Source organism: Sorex fumeus, unplaced genomic scaffold (genome assembly GCF_029834395.1).
Source record: "Sorex fumeus unplaced genomic scaffold, SorFum_2.1 ptg000032l, whole genome shotgun sequence".
Lineage (NCBI taxonomy): Eukaryota > Metazoa > Chordata > Mammalia > Eulipotyphla > Soricidae > Sorex > Sorex fumeus.
The window spans coordinates 15,015,289-15,025,827 of record NW_026606089.1 but is presented as its reverse complement, the minus strand read 5'-3'; positions in this window follow the sequence as shown (position 1 = coordinate 15,025,827).

The following is a 10,539-nucleotide window of genomic DNA, read 5'->3' as shown; positions in this document are numbered from 1 at the left end:
TAATTAAACTTCATTTATGGTGTACATTCTCAACAAGGTCAGAGCTGCCCCAGGGGGGTGAATCTCAGTGCTTGGTATTCTTCTAGGCCTAAAGCCCGGCTCTACAGACAGGTATACAGTTGGTTTATACACAGATCCTGTGCAGTATTAAATCCTCGCAGGAAAATTCTCTAAAGAGACTGCCAGGCGGGTGATGATAAAAGACCAAAGATTTGATAAACACAGATTTTAATCCATTCTTCGTCATCATTTTTATAAATCTGGACCACGAGCTGCAAGTAGTCGGAATGCTCCATTAAACAATTTCCCGGCCGTGGGAGGCCCATGGGAAAACTCTCTCTGTGGCAGAGGCCACAGAGGTTGAGCGCCTGCACCGCAAAGTGCCCTTGAGGGACACAGCCCTGACTCAATTCACTTCAAACCCTGGGGCCTGGCGAGGTCCCTGCCTCATGGGTGAGCTTCCTGCTGGTACCCAGGAGCCCTAAGCAAACTTCTAAGAGAGCTCTGAACCTCCCTGTGACCAAAGGATTTCATTCCAGGGCATCTCTGCGGGAGATAGATTCCATGGTAGAGAGTGGTGTGTGCATGGAGCTGATTGTTTAGGCTTTACATAGCAGTGGCAGGAGAGAAGGAAGGAAGGAAGGAAGGAAGGAAGGAAGGAAGGAAGGAAGGAAGGAAGGAAGGAAGGAAGGCGGTGGCAGCCGATCCTGTCTGTAAAGTCCCTTGACAAAGACCCCGAGGAAGCCTTTGAAGACCCCTTCCCAGCTCCCAGGACAGGACCAGAGACCAGAGAAGGAGATGGCGCCCCACGGTGTCCCTCAACTCTGCTCCTAGACGCACATTCATTTTGCAAACGGGGAGCAGCTGGGAAGGTACGAGGCACTGAGGTAGCTCTGTGGGCAGGATGGGAGATCAGAGACGATTGCTGCCTTGGAGTTCCTTGGTACCCAAGATAGAACCTTAGGAAGACTTCAGGGGGCTGGAGCGATAGTACAGCGCATAGGGTGTTTGCCGACCTGGGTTCTGTTCCCAGCATCCCATATGCTCCCCCTGAGCACTGCCAAGAGTAATTCCTGAGTGCAGAAGCAGGAGTAACCCCTGTGCATCACCAGGTGTGACAAAAGAAAGAAAGAAAGAAAGAAAGAAAGAAAGAAAGAAAGAAAGAAAGAGAAAAAAGATGGAAAGAGAAAGAGAGAAAGATGGAAAGAGAAAGAAAGAAAGAAAGAAAGAAAGAAGGAAAGAGAAAAAAGATGGAAAGAGAAAGAGAGAAAGATGGAAAGAGAAAGAAAGAAAGAAAGAAAGAAGAGAGAGATAGAAAGGAGAGAAAGAGAGAGAAAGGAAGGAAGAAAAGGAAGGAAGGAAGGAAGGAAGGAAGGAGAGAAAGAAAGGAGAGAAAGAGAGATAGAAAGGAAGGATAGAAGGAGAGAAAGAAAGAAAGGAGAGAGATAGAAAGGAGAAGGAAGGGAGAGAGGAAGGGAGGAAGGAGAGGAAGAGAGAGATGGAAAGAGAGATGGAGAGAGAAAGAAAAATGGAAAGAGAAAGGAAGGAAGGAAGGAAGGAAAGAAAGAAAGAAAGAAAGAAAGAAAGAAAGAAAGAAAGAAAGAAAGAAAGAAAAGAAAGAAAGAAAAACTGCAGGGGAAGAGCTGGCGGCTGGGCGGAGACCTGAAGGTCTGAAGCTGGGGGAGCGGGGGCTGGGAAGGGCAGAGGGTCCCCCACCCCCCACCCCCGCCCCCCTCATAGGCAGGGTCACCCAGCGCGCTGAGGCAGGTGCACTGAGCAAGAGGGAGTCACTGGGAGTCGGAGGAGAGCGGGCGCTGCGTTGAGAGTCGTGGAGAAACCCCAGGGAGTTTATCACATCTAAGAGCCCGATAGCATCTGTATTAGAAACAAGAATCCGACCAGACTGCTCGCGAAAGATTAGCTCGAGTTCTTTCAACAGAATAAATGGCTTATACCAACTCGGGCCGGCTTTATCGGAATGCACCTGCCAGCCGGCCGCCCTCTGCCTCCATCAAGATGGCCAGGCAAGGCTCCGGGAATGAGCCTGTCATTGCCAATTCTGCCCGGCTGAAATGTCTTTTTGTGATCCTTCTCCACTCCGCCTGCTCTGGGTGGGGAAGAGCCTTGGGCAGGCGGGAGGAGGGTACAACCGGAAGACGAGGCTCTGCTGCTACCTTTGAAATCCACACACTGGCTCCCCCCGGGGGGTTGTGGGGGGCTTCAGATCTTTCCCGGACATTCACCCAGCGGAGGGGCTTCCCTGGGGAGCGCCCCTCTCTGACGCCAGGCACCAGGTCAGCCCTCGAGCCCAGAGCAAGGGGAGATGCAGGCCTGAATCAGAGGACCTGGGTCGGACACACCCAGGACCCCCGGGCAGTGGGAGAGGGGAAGCGGGTCACAGAGTCTTTACACCAGCAGAAAGAGCTGCTGTCTGCACTCGGGGTGAGTGGTTTAGCCAGGTGACAAAGAAAGCGCCCAGGGTTCGTCAAACCACAGGTGACCTGGCTCTTCGCTCCTTTTTTTTTTCTTTTCGGGTCACACCTGGCATTGCACAGGGGTTCCTCCTGGCTCATGCACTCAGGAATTACTCCTGGTGGTGCTCGGGGGACCATTTGGGATGCTGGGACTCGAACCAGGATCGACCACGTGCAAGGCAGACGCTCTTTCCGCTGTGCTATCACTCCAGCCCCTCTTCGCGCCTTTTTGATTTGTTTTGTTTTGGAGACCCGCTCAGCGGTGCTCAGGGCTCCTCCCAGCTCTGTGCGCAGGTGTTTCTCCTCATGGCGCCCAGGGACCCTGCAGTGTGGGCAATTGAACCCGGACCTCAGGCGCTATATCTCACTCAGGCCCTGGCTGGGTCCTTTTGAATGACGGGAGACACTGGGGTCAAGCCTCGATGCAGCCGATGGCGAATTCTTCCCCAGTGCTGACTGGGACCCTCTCAAAGGACAGATCTGGGGGCATTGGCACAGATAAGGCAGGGTCCAAGGAACCAGACAGGGTGTGGGGGGTCTGGAGCACAAGGAGGTGGGTCTTTTAGGAGAATGGGGCAGGCTGGGGAGATGGAAAACAGGAGTGAGAAGAATGAACCCGCAGAGGGGAGCTTAGCCTTCCTTTGTTTGAGGCATCAGGTCCGGAATGAGGGGGCCTGAGGGACCAGGAGCCAGAAGAAGCTGAGACTGGGGGTAGGCGGGGCAAGGGTGTTAGCCCAGCCCAGTGGGGTTTGCTCCACAGTGAGGAGGGGTGGCACTGGGAGGAAAGGGGAACTGAGTAAACGTGGTGGAAGGGGGAACTGAGTAACATGGCTGCGGGGGAAGGGCAGGCGCGCCACAGAAAGGCAGAGGATGCAAGAAAAACCCACAGTCCTGTAGGGGTGGTGGGGAGAGTGCTCTGTGCAGGGCTGAGATTCACCGCACACGCCCTCATGCCAATCGACAGAAATTCCGGGGCGAGAGAGAGGGGAGACTTGGATGTGGCAAGGAGCAGGGATGGGCTATTGCCCACTCAGACATTCATCCGGGTCCTCTAGCCCTTTGCAGGTGCTGAGCACCTCGGGGACTCTCGTCTTGCAAAAATAGATCCCGTTCCCATTCTCGGAGATCTCTCCTGGGGGGGTCCCGTGGATGGATGCCGAGAAAGTAATTAGAAGCACGAAGCGTTCAGGGAGCTTGTAATGGGGACTGGCCTCATCTGGACTATTCTAGAAAGCGGCAGAGGTGAGGTTTAAGCAAAGAACCCGAATTCTGAGAGAGGGAGGGAAGCCAATGGGGACGAGGAGGACCAGCGTGGGTAGAGCCACGCAAGGCCCAGGGCACAAGAGCCCCAAACGTCTGTCATAAGGCAACTTAGCAGACCCTGTCCCAAGAGATCATGTGACCCCGAGAATCTCAAAGCAATCAAAACAACTAAGGGGGGATGATTTGTGTGTGTGCGCGTGTGTGTGTGTGTGTGTGTAGCTGTTGTTGGGGGCTGGGAGCATCCCATCTAGCGGTCCTCAGGGCTTGCTCCTGGTTCTGTGCTCAGAGATTACCCCTGGGGGTGCCCAAAGGAGCATATTGAGGTGTGAGATACCAAACTAGTGTCGGCCACATGCAAGGCAAATGCCTTAGCCCCTATGCTGTCTCATGAGCCTTTAAATATTTCAATCATGCACTTACACCGGTTACAGTTCTCAGAGAGGAGGACAGAGAAGGAAAGGAATCAAGGGAGGGAGAAGAGAATGGGCAGTAACCGGGGAGCGGGCATCGGGGCGTCCGTTATCCAGGGGATATGGGAGGAGGGGAGAGCCATGGCTCCAAAACACAGACTCAACAACACAGAAAACAACTGTGAAAACAACACAGAAAACAACAGAAAAAAACTGTGAAAACAACACAGAAAAGACCTGAGCTGCAACCAGGGGAACTTTGTAATGGGCCCGTCGAGTTGACAGGCGGGGATGGGGCAGGGCGTGGGGTGGGGAGGAAAGACGGGAACATCAGAGGAGGGAAGTTGACACTGGTAGTGGGATTGATGTTGAACTATTATATCTGTAAAACTCAACTATCAATGAGTTCATAAATTATAGTTATTTAATGATGATGATGGGCTGGAGCGATAGCACAGCGGGTAGGGCGTTCGCCTTACAAGCGGCCAACATGGCCGACCCGAGTTCGATTCCTCCGCCCCTCTCGGAGAGCCCGGCAAGCTACCGAGAGTATTCGATATGCCAGACACAGTAACAACAAAGTCTCCAATGGAGACGTTACTGGGCCCGCTCGAGCAAATCGACGATCAACGGGAGGGCCTTTACCTTTACCTTTATAATGATGATGATGATGGATGATGATCACAATCAATCACAACCATCCTGTTATTCGTCGATTGCCTCGAGCAAGCCCCAGTAACGTCTCCTTCGTCCTAGCCCTGAGATTTTTAAAAAAGTGCCTTATTCAAGGCTCTTTCAGAGTTAGGAGAATGAGACCCTTCATTGTTACTGGTATTTGGCATATTGGGTACGCCACGGGGAGCTGGTTTTCATAGTCTCTGAGTCTTGGCTGCTGATGGGATTACACAGCGCCAGGGGACCAGTTGGTGGGTGTGACCCCCGCCTACTGGAATTTGGAGGATCTGGGCGGAGGATGCTCAGCCCCAATCTGAGCAGGCTTGGAGATCTCAGCCCTGGGACTCGCTGCCTTTGTTCCTCTGCTGGTACCTTCATGCGTGTGGAGAGTGGTCTCAGCATGGTGGTGGCTGGTCCTGGAGGTCTTCGGCTGCTGGAGCCCTGGTCAGGGCGGGGAGGAAAACTCAACCCGCTCCCCACCAAGGGGCCCCGGTGAGGACAGCCAGGCGCGGGGGCAGGAGACTCCTGGATGATGATGGTAATAGTAAAAGAACACTGGTTACAGGCACACTCAGCTCTGCTCAGGTGCCTCCCCTAATCTCCCTGGTGGCCCTGCCATGGCCAGTGTTGCGCTTCTGCAATCAGCTCAGAGATGAATCGAATCCACCCTCCACAACTAGCCCTGGTTCAGCATTTCTCTGCCCGGAAGCATCTCCACGCTGAACAGGAATGCTGAAGGCCCAGGGAATCCGTCTTCATTCCTTCCCCTCTTTCAACCTGGCCACTGCATAGCCAGCCACATTCCTCCTGATTCCTCTGTCCGAAATCACCCACCTTGGAGCCCCCTGCTGGCCACGCCCTGTCCTCTGCCGCCTGGATTGCTCTTTTTGGGTTCCCCTTTGCCAAACTCCAGCCAGAAAGTACAGTGATCTGGTTATGCCACCTTTGTCCCCATGTTAAACACACACCCGCATCTGCTCCTTTTGGGGGGAAGGTGGGGGGCCACACCAGGAGCTACTCCTGATTCTGTGCTCAGGGATCACTTCCGGTGGTGCTCAGCAGGGGGTTGTGCAAAAAAAAAAAAGCGCTCACCACTGAGCTACATTCTCGGCCCTTCCCAAAATGCTTTTTTATTTTTCTCTAACCATAACTTGCAGTGCCAGGGATTGAACCCAGGGCCTTATATTTGCACCCACCCCCACTCTCACTAGCCTCAGGACCTTGCTGTAGGATACCAGCCCCACCCAATGGGAAGCCCAGAAATAAAACTCAAAGGGACATCTCAGAGGATGGGGGTCTCGAAGGCCAATTTTCTCAGGCCTCTTTCGTTGACCTGATTGCCAATGAGGCACCAGCTCATTGGCACCGGCTCCTTCTCCTTTCAGTCGCCTAGAAAAAGTGCTCCGAGTTGGACTCGAATTCTGAGCTGCCTGATAGGAAAAGAACCTGGTACCTGCCAGTTCTTTGCGGGCGAGGCAAGGGAAGCTACCACCAAACGAGGCCAAGTAAAGCCCGTTCTCTCCAGGGGAGACATTATTTAAATAGCATCCAAATCCATTTCCGTGCCATTAAATATTCTGGTCTGGGTTTTCATTGAGGCAATTACACATTCCCCCAAAAGAGAAGCACTATTTGAAGAAGCCCCGTCTTTTCTCGCTCCCTCTCCCTGGAACAGAGGAGGGAGCCCCCGGGAGGGCTGGTCCCCTGCCCCCACCCCTTTTCATCTTCCTCAGCACTAACCTGCTTCAGTCTCTTCAGTCAAGAGGGGGTGGGGGACAGAGCTCTGAGCAGCACCCGGGGCGCTGGGAACTCTGCGTTCTTCCAGTTGAATAAAGCAGGCCATTGTGTCTCCCCTGATTTGTGGCCCGTTGCAAGTGGCCCATATCCTGAGAGCTGGCAGTTGTGTTGAAAGGGAGCAGGGGGAGGAGGGCCACACCCCCACTTTGATGCTTCCCGGTTCTTCGGTTCTTCTTCGGTTCAGTAAGCTCTCTGGGCCTGTCTTCTGGGCCCCAGGCACCCACTGGGGTTCCCTTTGGGGAGATCAGGCTCCGTGTGAGGGATGGGCCAGAGGGAAGTTATTCACATGCAGTGCGAGTGCCAGCCGAGAAGCAGGCCCTGGGGAGGGGTCTGGGTGCATTCTCGGAAGATCGGGGTTTCCAGCCGCTTTTGTCTCTAGACCAGCAACTGGAGGTCAGAGACCGAGTCAGTCCTGTGTCCACCCTATTCCCAGTGATCAGAAGAGCATCGGGTGGTGCCAGAAGAGAAGGGAAGGAAGGGGGGAGAGAGAGGAAGGAAGGAAGGAAGGAAGGAAGGAAGGAAGGAAGGAAGGAAGGGAGGGAGGGAGGGAGGGGAGGAGAGAAGGGAGAGAGGAAGAAGGGAATGAAGGAAGGAAGGGAGGAAGGGAGGAAGGGAGGGAGGGAGGGGAAGAGAGAAGGGAGAGAGGAAGAAGGAGAGAGGGAGGGAGGGAGGGAAGAAGGAAGAAGGGAAGGAAGGAAGGAAGGAAGGAAGGAAGGAAGGGAGGGAGGGAGGGAGGGAGGGAGGGAAGGAAGAAGGAAGAAAGGAAGAAGGGAATGAAGGAAGGAAGGGAGGGAGGGAAGGAGAGAGGGAGGGAGAAAAGAAGGAAGGAAGGCAGGGAGGGAGGGAGGGAGGGAGGGAGGGAGGGAGGGAGGGAGGGAGGGGAGGGAGAGAAGGGAGAGAGGAAGAAGGGAATGAAGGAAGGAAGGGAGGGAGGGAGGGAGGGAGGGAAGGAGGGAGGAAGGAAGGAAAGAAGGAAGGAAGGAAGGAAGGAAGGAAGGAAGGAAGGAAGGAAGGAGGGAGGGAGGGAGGGGGAGGGAGGAAAGGGGAGGGAAGAAGGGGGGAGGGAGGGAAGAAGGAAGAAAGGAAGAAGGGAAGGAAGAAAGGAAGGAAGGAAGGAAGGGAGGGAAGGAGGGAGGGAGGAAGGAAGGAAGGAAGGAAGGAAGGAAGGAGGGAGGGAGGGAGGGAGGGAGGAAGGAAGGAAGGAAGGAAGGAAGGAAAGAAGGAAGGAAGAAGGGAGGAAAGGGGAGGGAGGAAGGGGGGGAGGGAGGAAAGGGGAGGGAGGAAGGGGGAGGGAGGGAGGGAGGGCGGGTGGGAGGGAAGAAGGAAGGAAGAAAGGAAGGAAGAAGGGAAGGAGAGAGAGGGAAGAGGGAGAGAGGGAAGGAAGGAGGGAAGGAGGGAGGTAGGAAGGGGAGGAAGGAAATGGAGGGAGGGAGGAAGATAGGAAGAAGAGAGGAAGGATGGAAAGAGGGCTGAAGGATGGGAGGAGGAAGGGAGGGAGGAGGGAAGATGGAGGAGCGAAAGGAGGAAAAGACGCCCCCGGGTGGGGTGGGGCCCATGCAGCTCCTCCAACAGCCTGCGAAGCCGAAGTTGCCTCTCCACAGAAACGACGTCAGGGATGAGCCATTCCAGCCATTCCAGTGTGGCCACAGCCAAGAGCAGGGAAGTGAGTCCCTGAGTCCCAATAATATGTAATCAGGAGGCAGCACGGATGGAGGACGGAGGACGGCTGGCCTGGGGACTCTCGGCACATACCTGCTCCCGGGCTCCCACAGCTAGCAGGGAGTTGGGGGTGGCCACAGGTGAGGGACTGAGGCCAGAGGGGCTTTTCCAACCCATTCCCGGAAGTAGCAGAGGGGGTTCCCGTAGGGTCTGGGACTAGGTGAGTTTTCCCGCCTGCCCTTCTAACAAGGGCATTTGGGAGCGGTTGGTGCAGATGCAGGAAGAGAGAGCCAGGGGCTGGGATGCGGCGACGGGCCTTCCCCTGGACTGCTGTGAATGTCAGGCTAAAACATCTGGACAGCAGTGGACCAGCCCCAGATCCATGCCTCCCACCCCGGGGGTGGGGGGGGCGGGGGGAACAAACAAACAACAACTCTGGAAATTGTTGCACAGAGTAGTAAGTGAAGGTGGGTTGAGGAGAATGCGGGTGTTTCAGATGCAAATGCAACTGATTTGGCAAATGGGGTCTAAACGGAACTGAATATGAGTGCTTTCATTGCAGACCTTGTCAGGGCCATTTAATGGGGTGTGCGTGCGTGTGTGTGTGTGTGTGTGTGTGTGTGTGTGTGATGTACGTTTGTGTATGTGTGTTTATGTGTGTGTATTGGATATGTAAGCTGTGAACACATGTGCATGTGTATGTAAATGCGTGTATGTATGTATAATAGGGGCCCACTCTCAGGCCTGGCTCAAAGGTGCCATACTTGGGGGCCACCATGGTGATGCCAGGCATTGTTCAGGGGTGCATATATAGCAAGGGATCAAACTCAAGGCCTCACACCTGCTGGACTTGAACCCCCCAGGGAGGAAGGGGACACCAGGGACAGAGGAGCTGGGGACATCCAGTGCTTCAGGCAAAGTCACCGAGAGATCAAGAGGCAGGACAGGCTTGGGGGTGCTGAGCGGGCTCAGGACCCTCCGTCTGGCTGCGGGGGGCTCGTCAAGGCCACCCGCGGGCAGCATCAGAGAGACAGGCGGGCTCTGGAGAGTCCCGTGGGAGGGAAGCAGGGTCCCAGCCAAGGAGCCTGGTGGCTACTGTGAGAGGCGCTGGCTAGCTTTCAGGGTGACCGCTTGGCCGTGGCACGGGGCCGAGTCCAGCTGTGACCCTCCAGCCTCGTTTCCTTCCGAAGCGCCCTCGTCCTTTCAGCGGGAGCCAGCGTGTGGGGGTGCCCTGGCCTTTTGCCACACCAGCTCCCCCATCTCATCTCACCTTCCCAAGGACGGGGTCACCCCACACCCACAAAAGTCCATACAATGAGAGCCGAGAAGGACTGGAAGACGGCAGGGTCCTAGTTAGCTAGACCGCAGGAACCTTCCTCGACCCATACAGAGACCCCGGGGAGACGGGGTGTTCCAGGTCACACCGCAAGGAATTGGACCTCCTCCATGGACCTCGAGGGACCTCGGTGGACCTCCCCACATTCACTCCTTCCATCCTGTCTATGAACTTCTTTGTTCGTTTGTTTTGGGGGTCACACCCAGCGATGCACAGGGCTTACTCTTGGCTCATGTACTCAGGAATTACTCCTGGCAGTGCTTGGGGGACCATATGGGATGCTGGGGATCGAACCCGGGTCGGCCACTGTGCTATCGCTCCAGCCCTCCGTCCGTGCACGTCTGCAACTAGAGAATCCGAACCTCCATCCAGCCCTAGAGCCACTTGTGCCTAAATACCAAACAAGAACTCTCCTGCCCTGACCAGCCCAACCTGGGGGGCGGTCCCCAGAATCCAGGTGCCAGAGAGGGAGGTGCTACAGAGCTGATGCCCCACGTGGCACTCAGCACGCTGAGCCTGGGTGCCCGTTCGTGATGGGCTGGGCTCTGCATTGTTTGGGACTTCAGTGGCGCCTCTGGTCTCTTCCCATGAGATGCCAGCCGTGCTCCCCAGCCCAGACAATCCGCAGACGTCACTCCTTACGCCCTGGCGGTGGGAGAGGCATGAGCCTGGGGAAAGTCCTGCCTCGAATGCGGGGTGGGAGACCCTTGACTCAGCCTCTGCCTCTCTGAGCCTCAGTTTCCTCCTCAAGAAAATGGGAAAGGTCAAAGCCCAGGGGGTGTGTGTTGGGGGAGGCACCTGCCCAGTCCCGATTCAGCACCAGTATGTAGGATGCGGGAAAGGGAGTCACCAGTGGGGAAGGGGGTCACCAGAGGATCTGGGGCAGGGCAGGGAGCACTGTCCATGCTGGGGCCAAGCTTGCAGG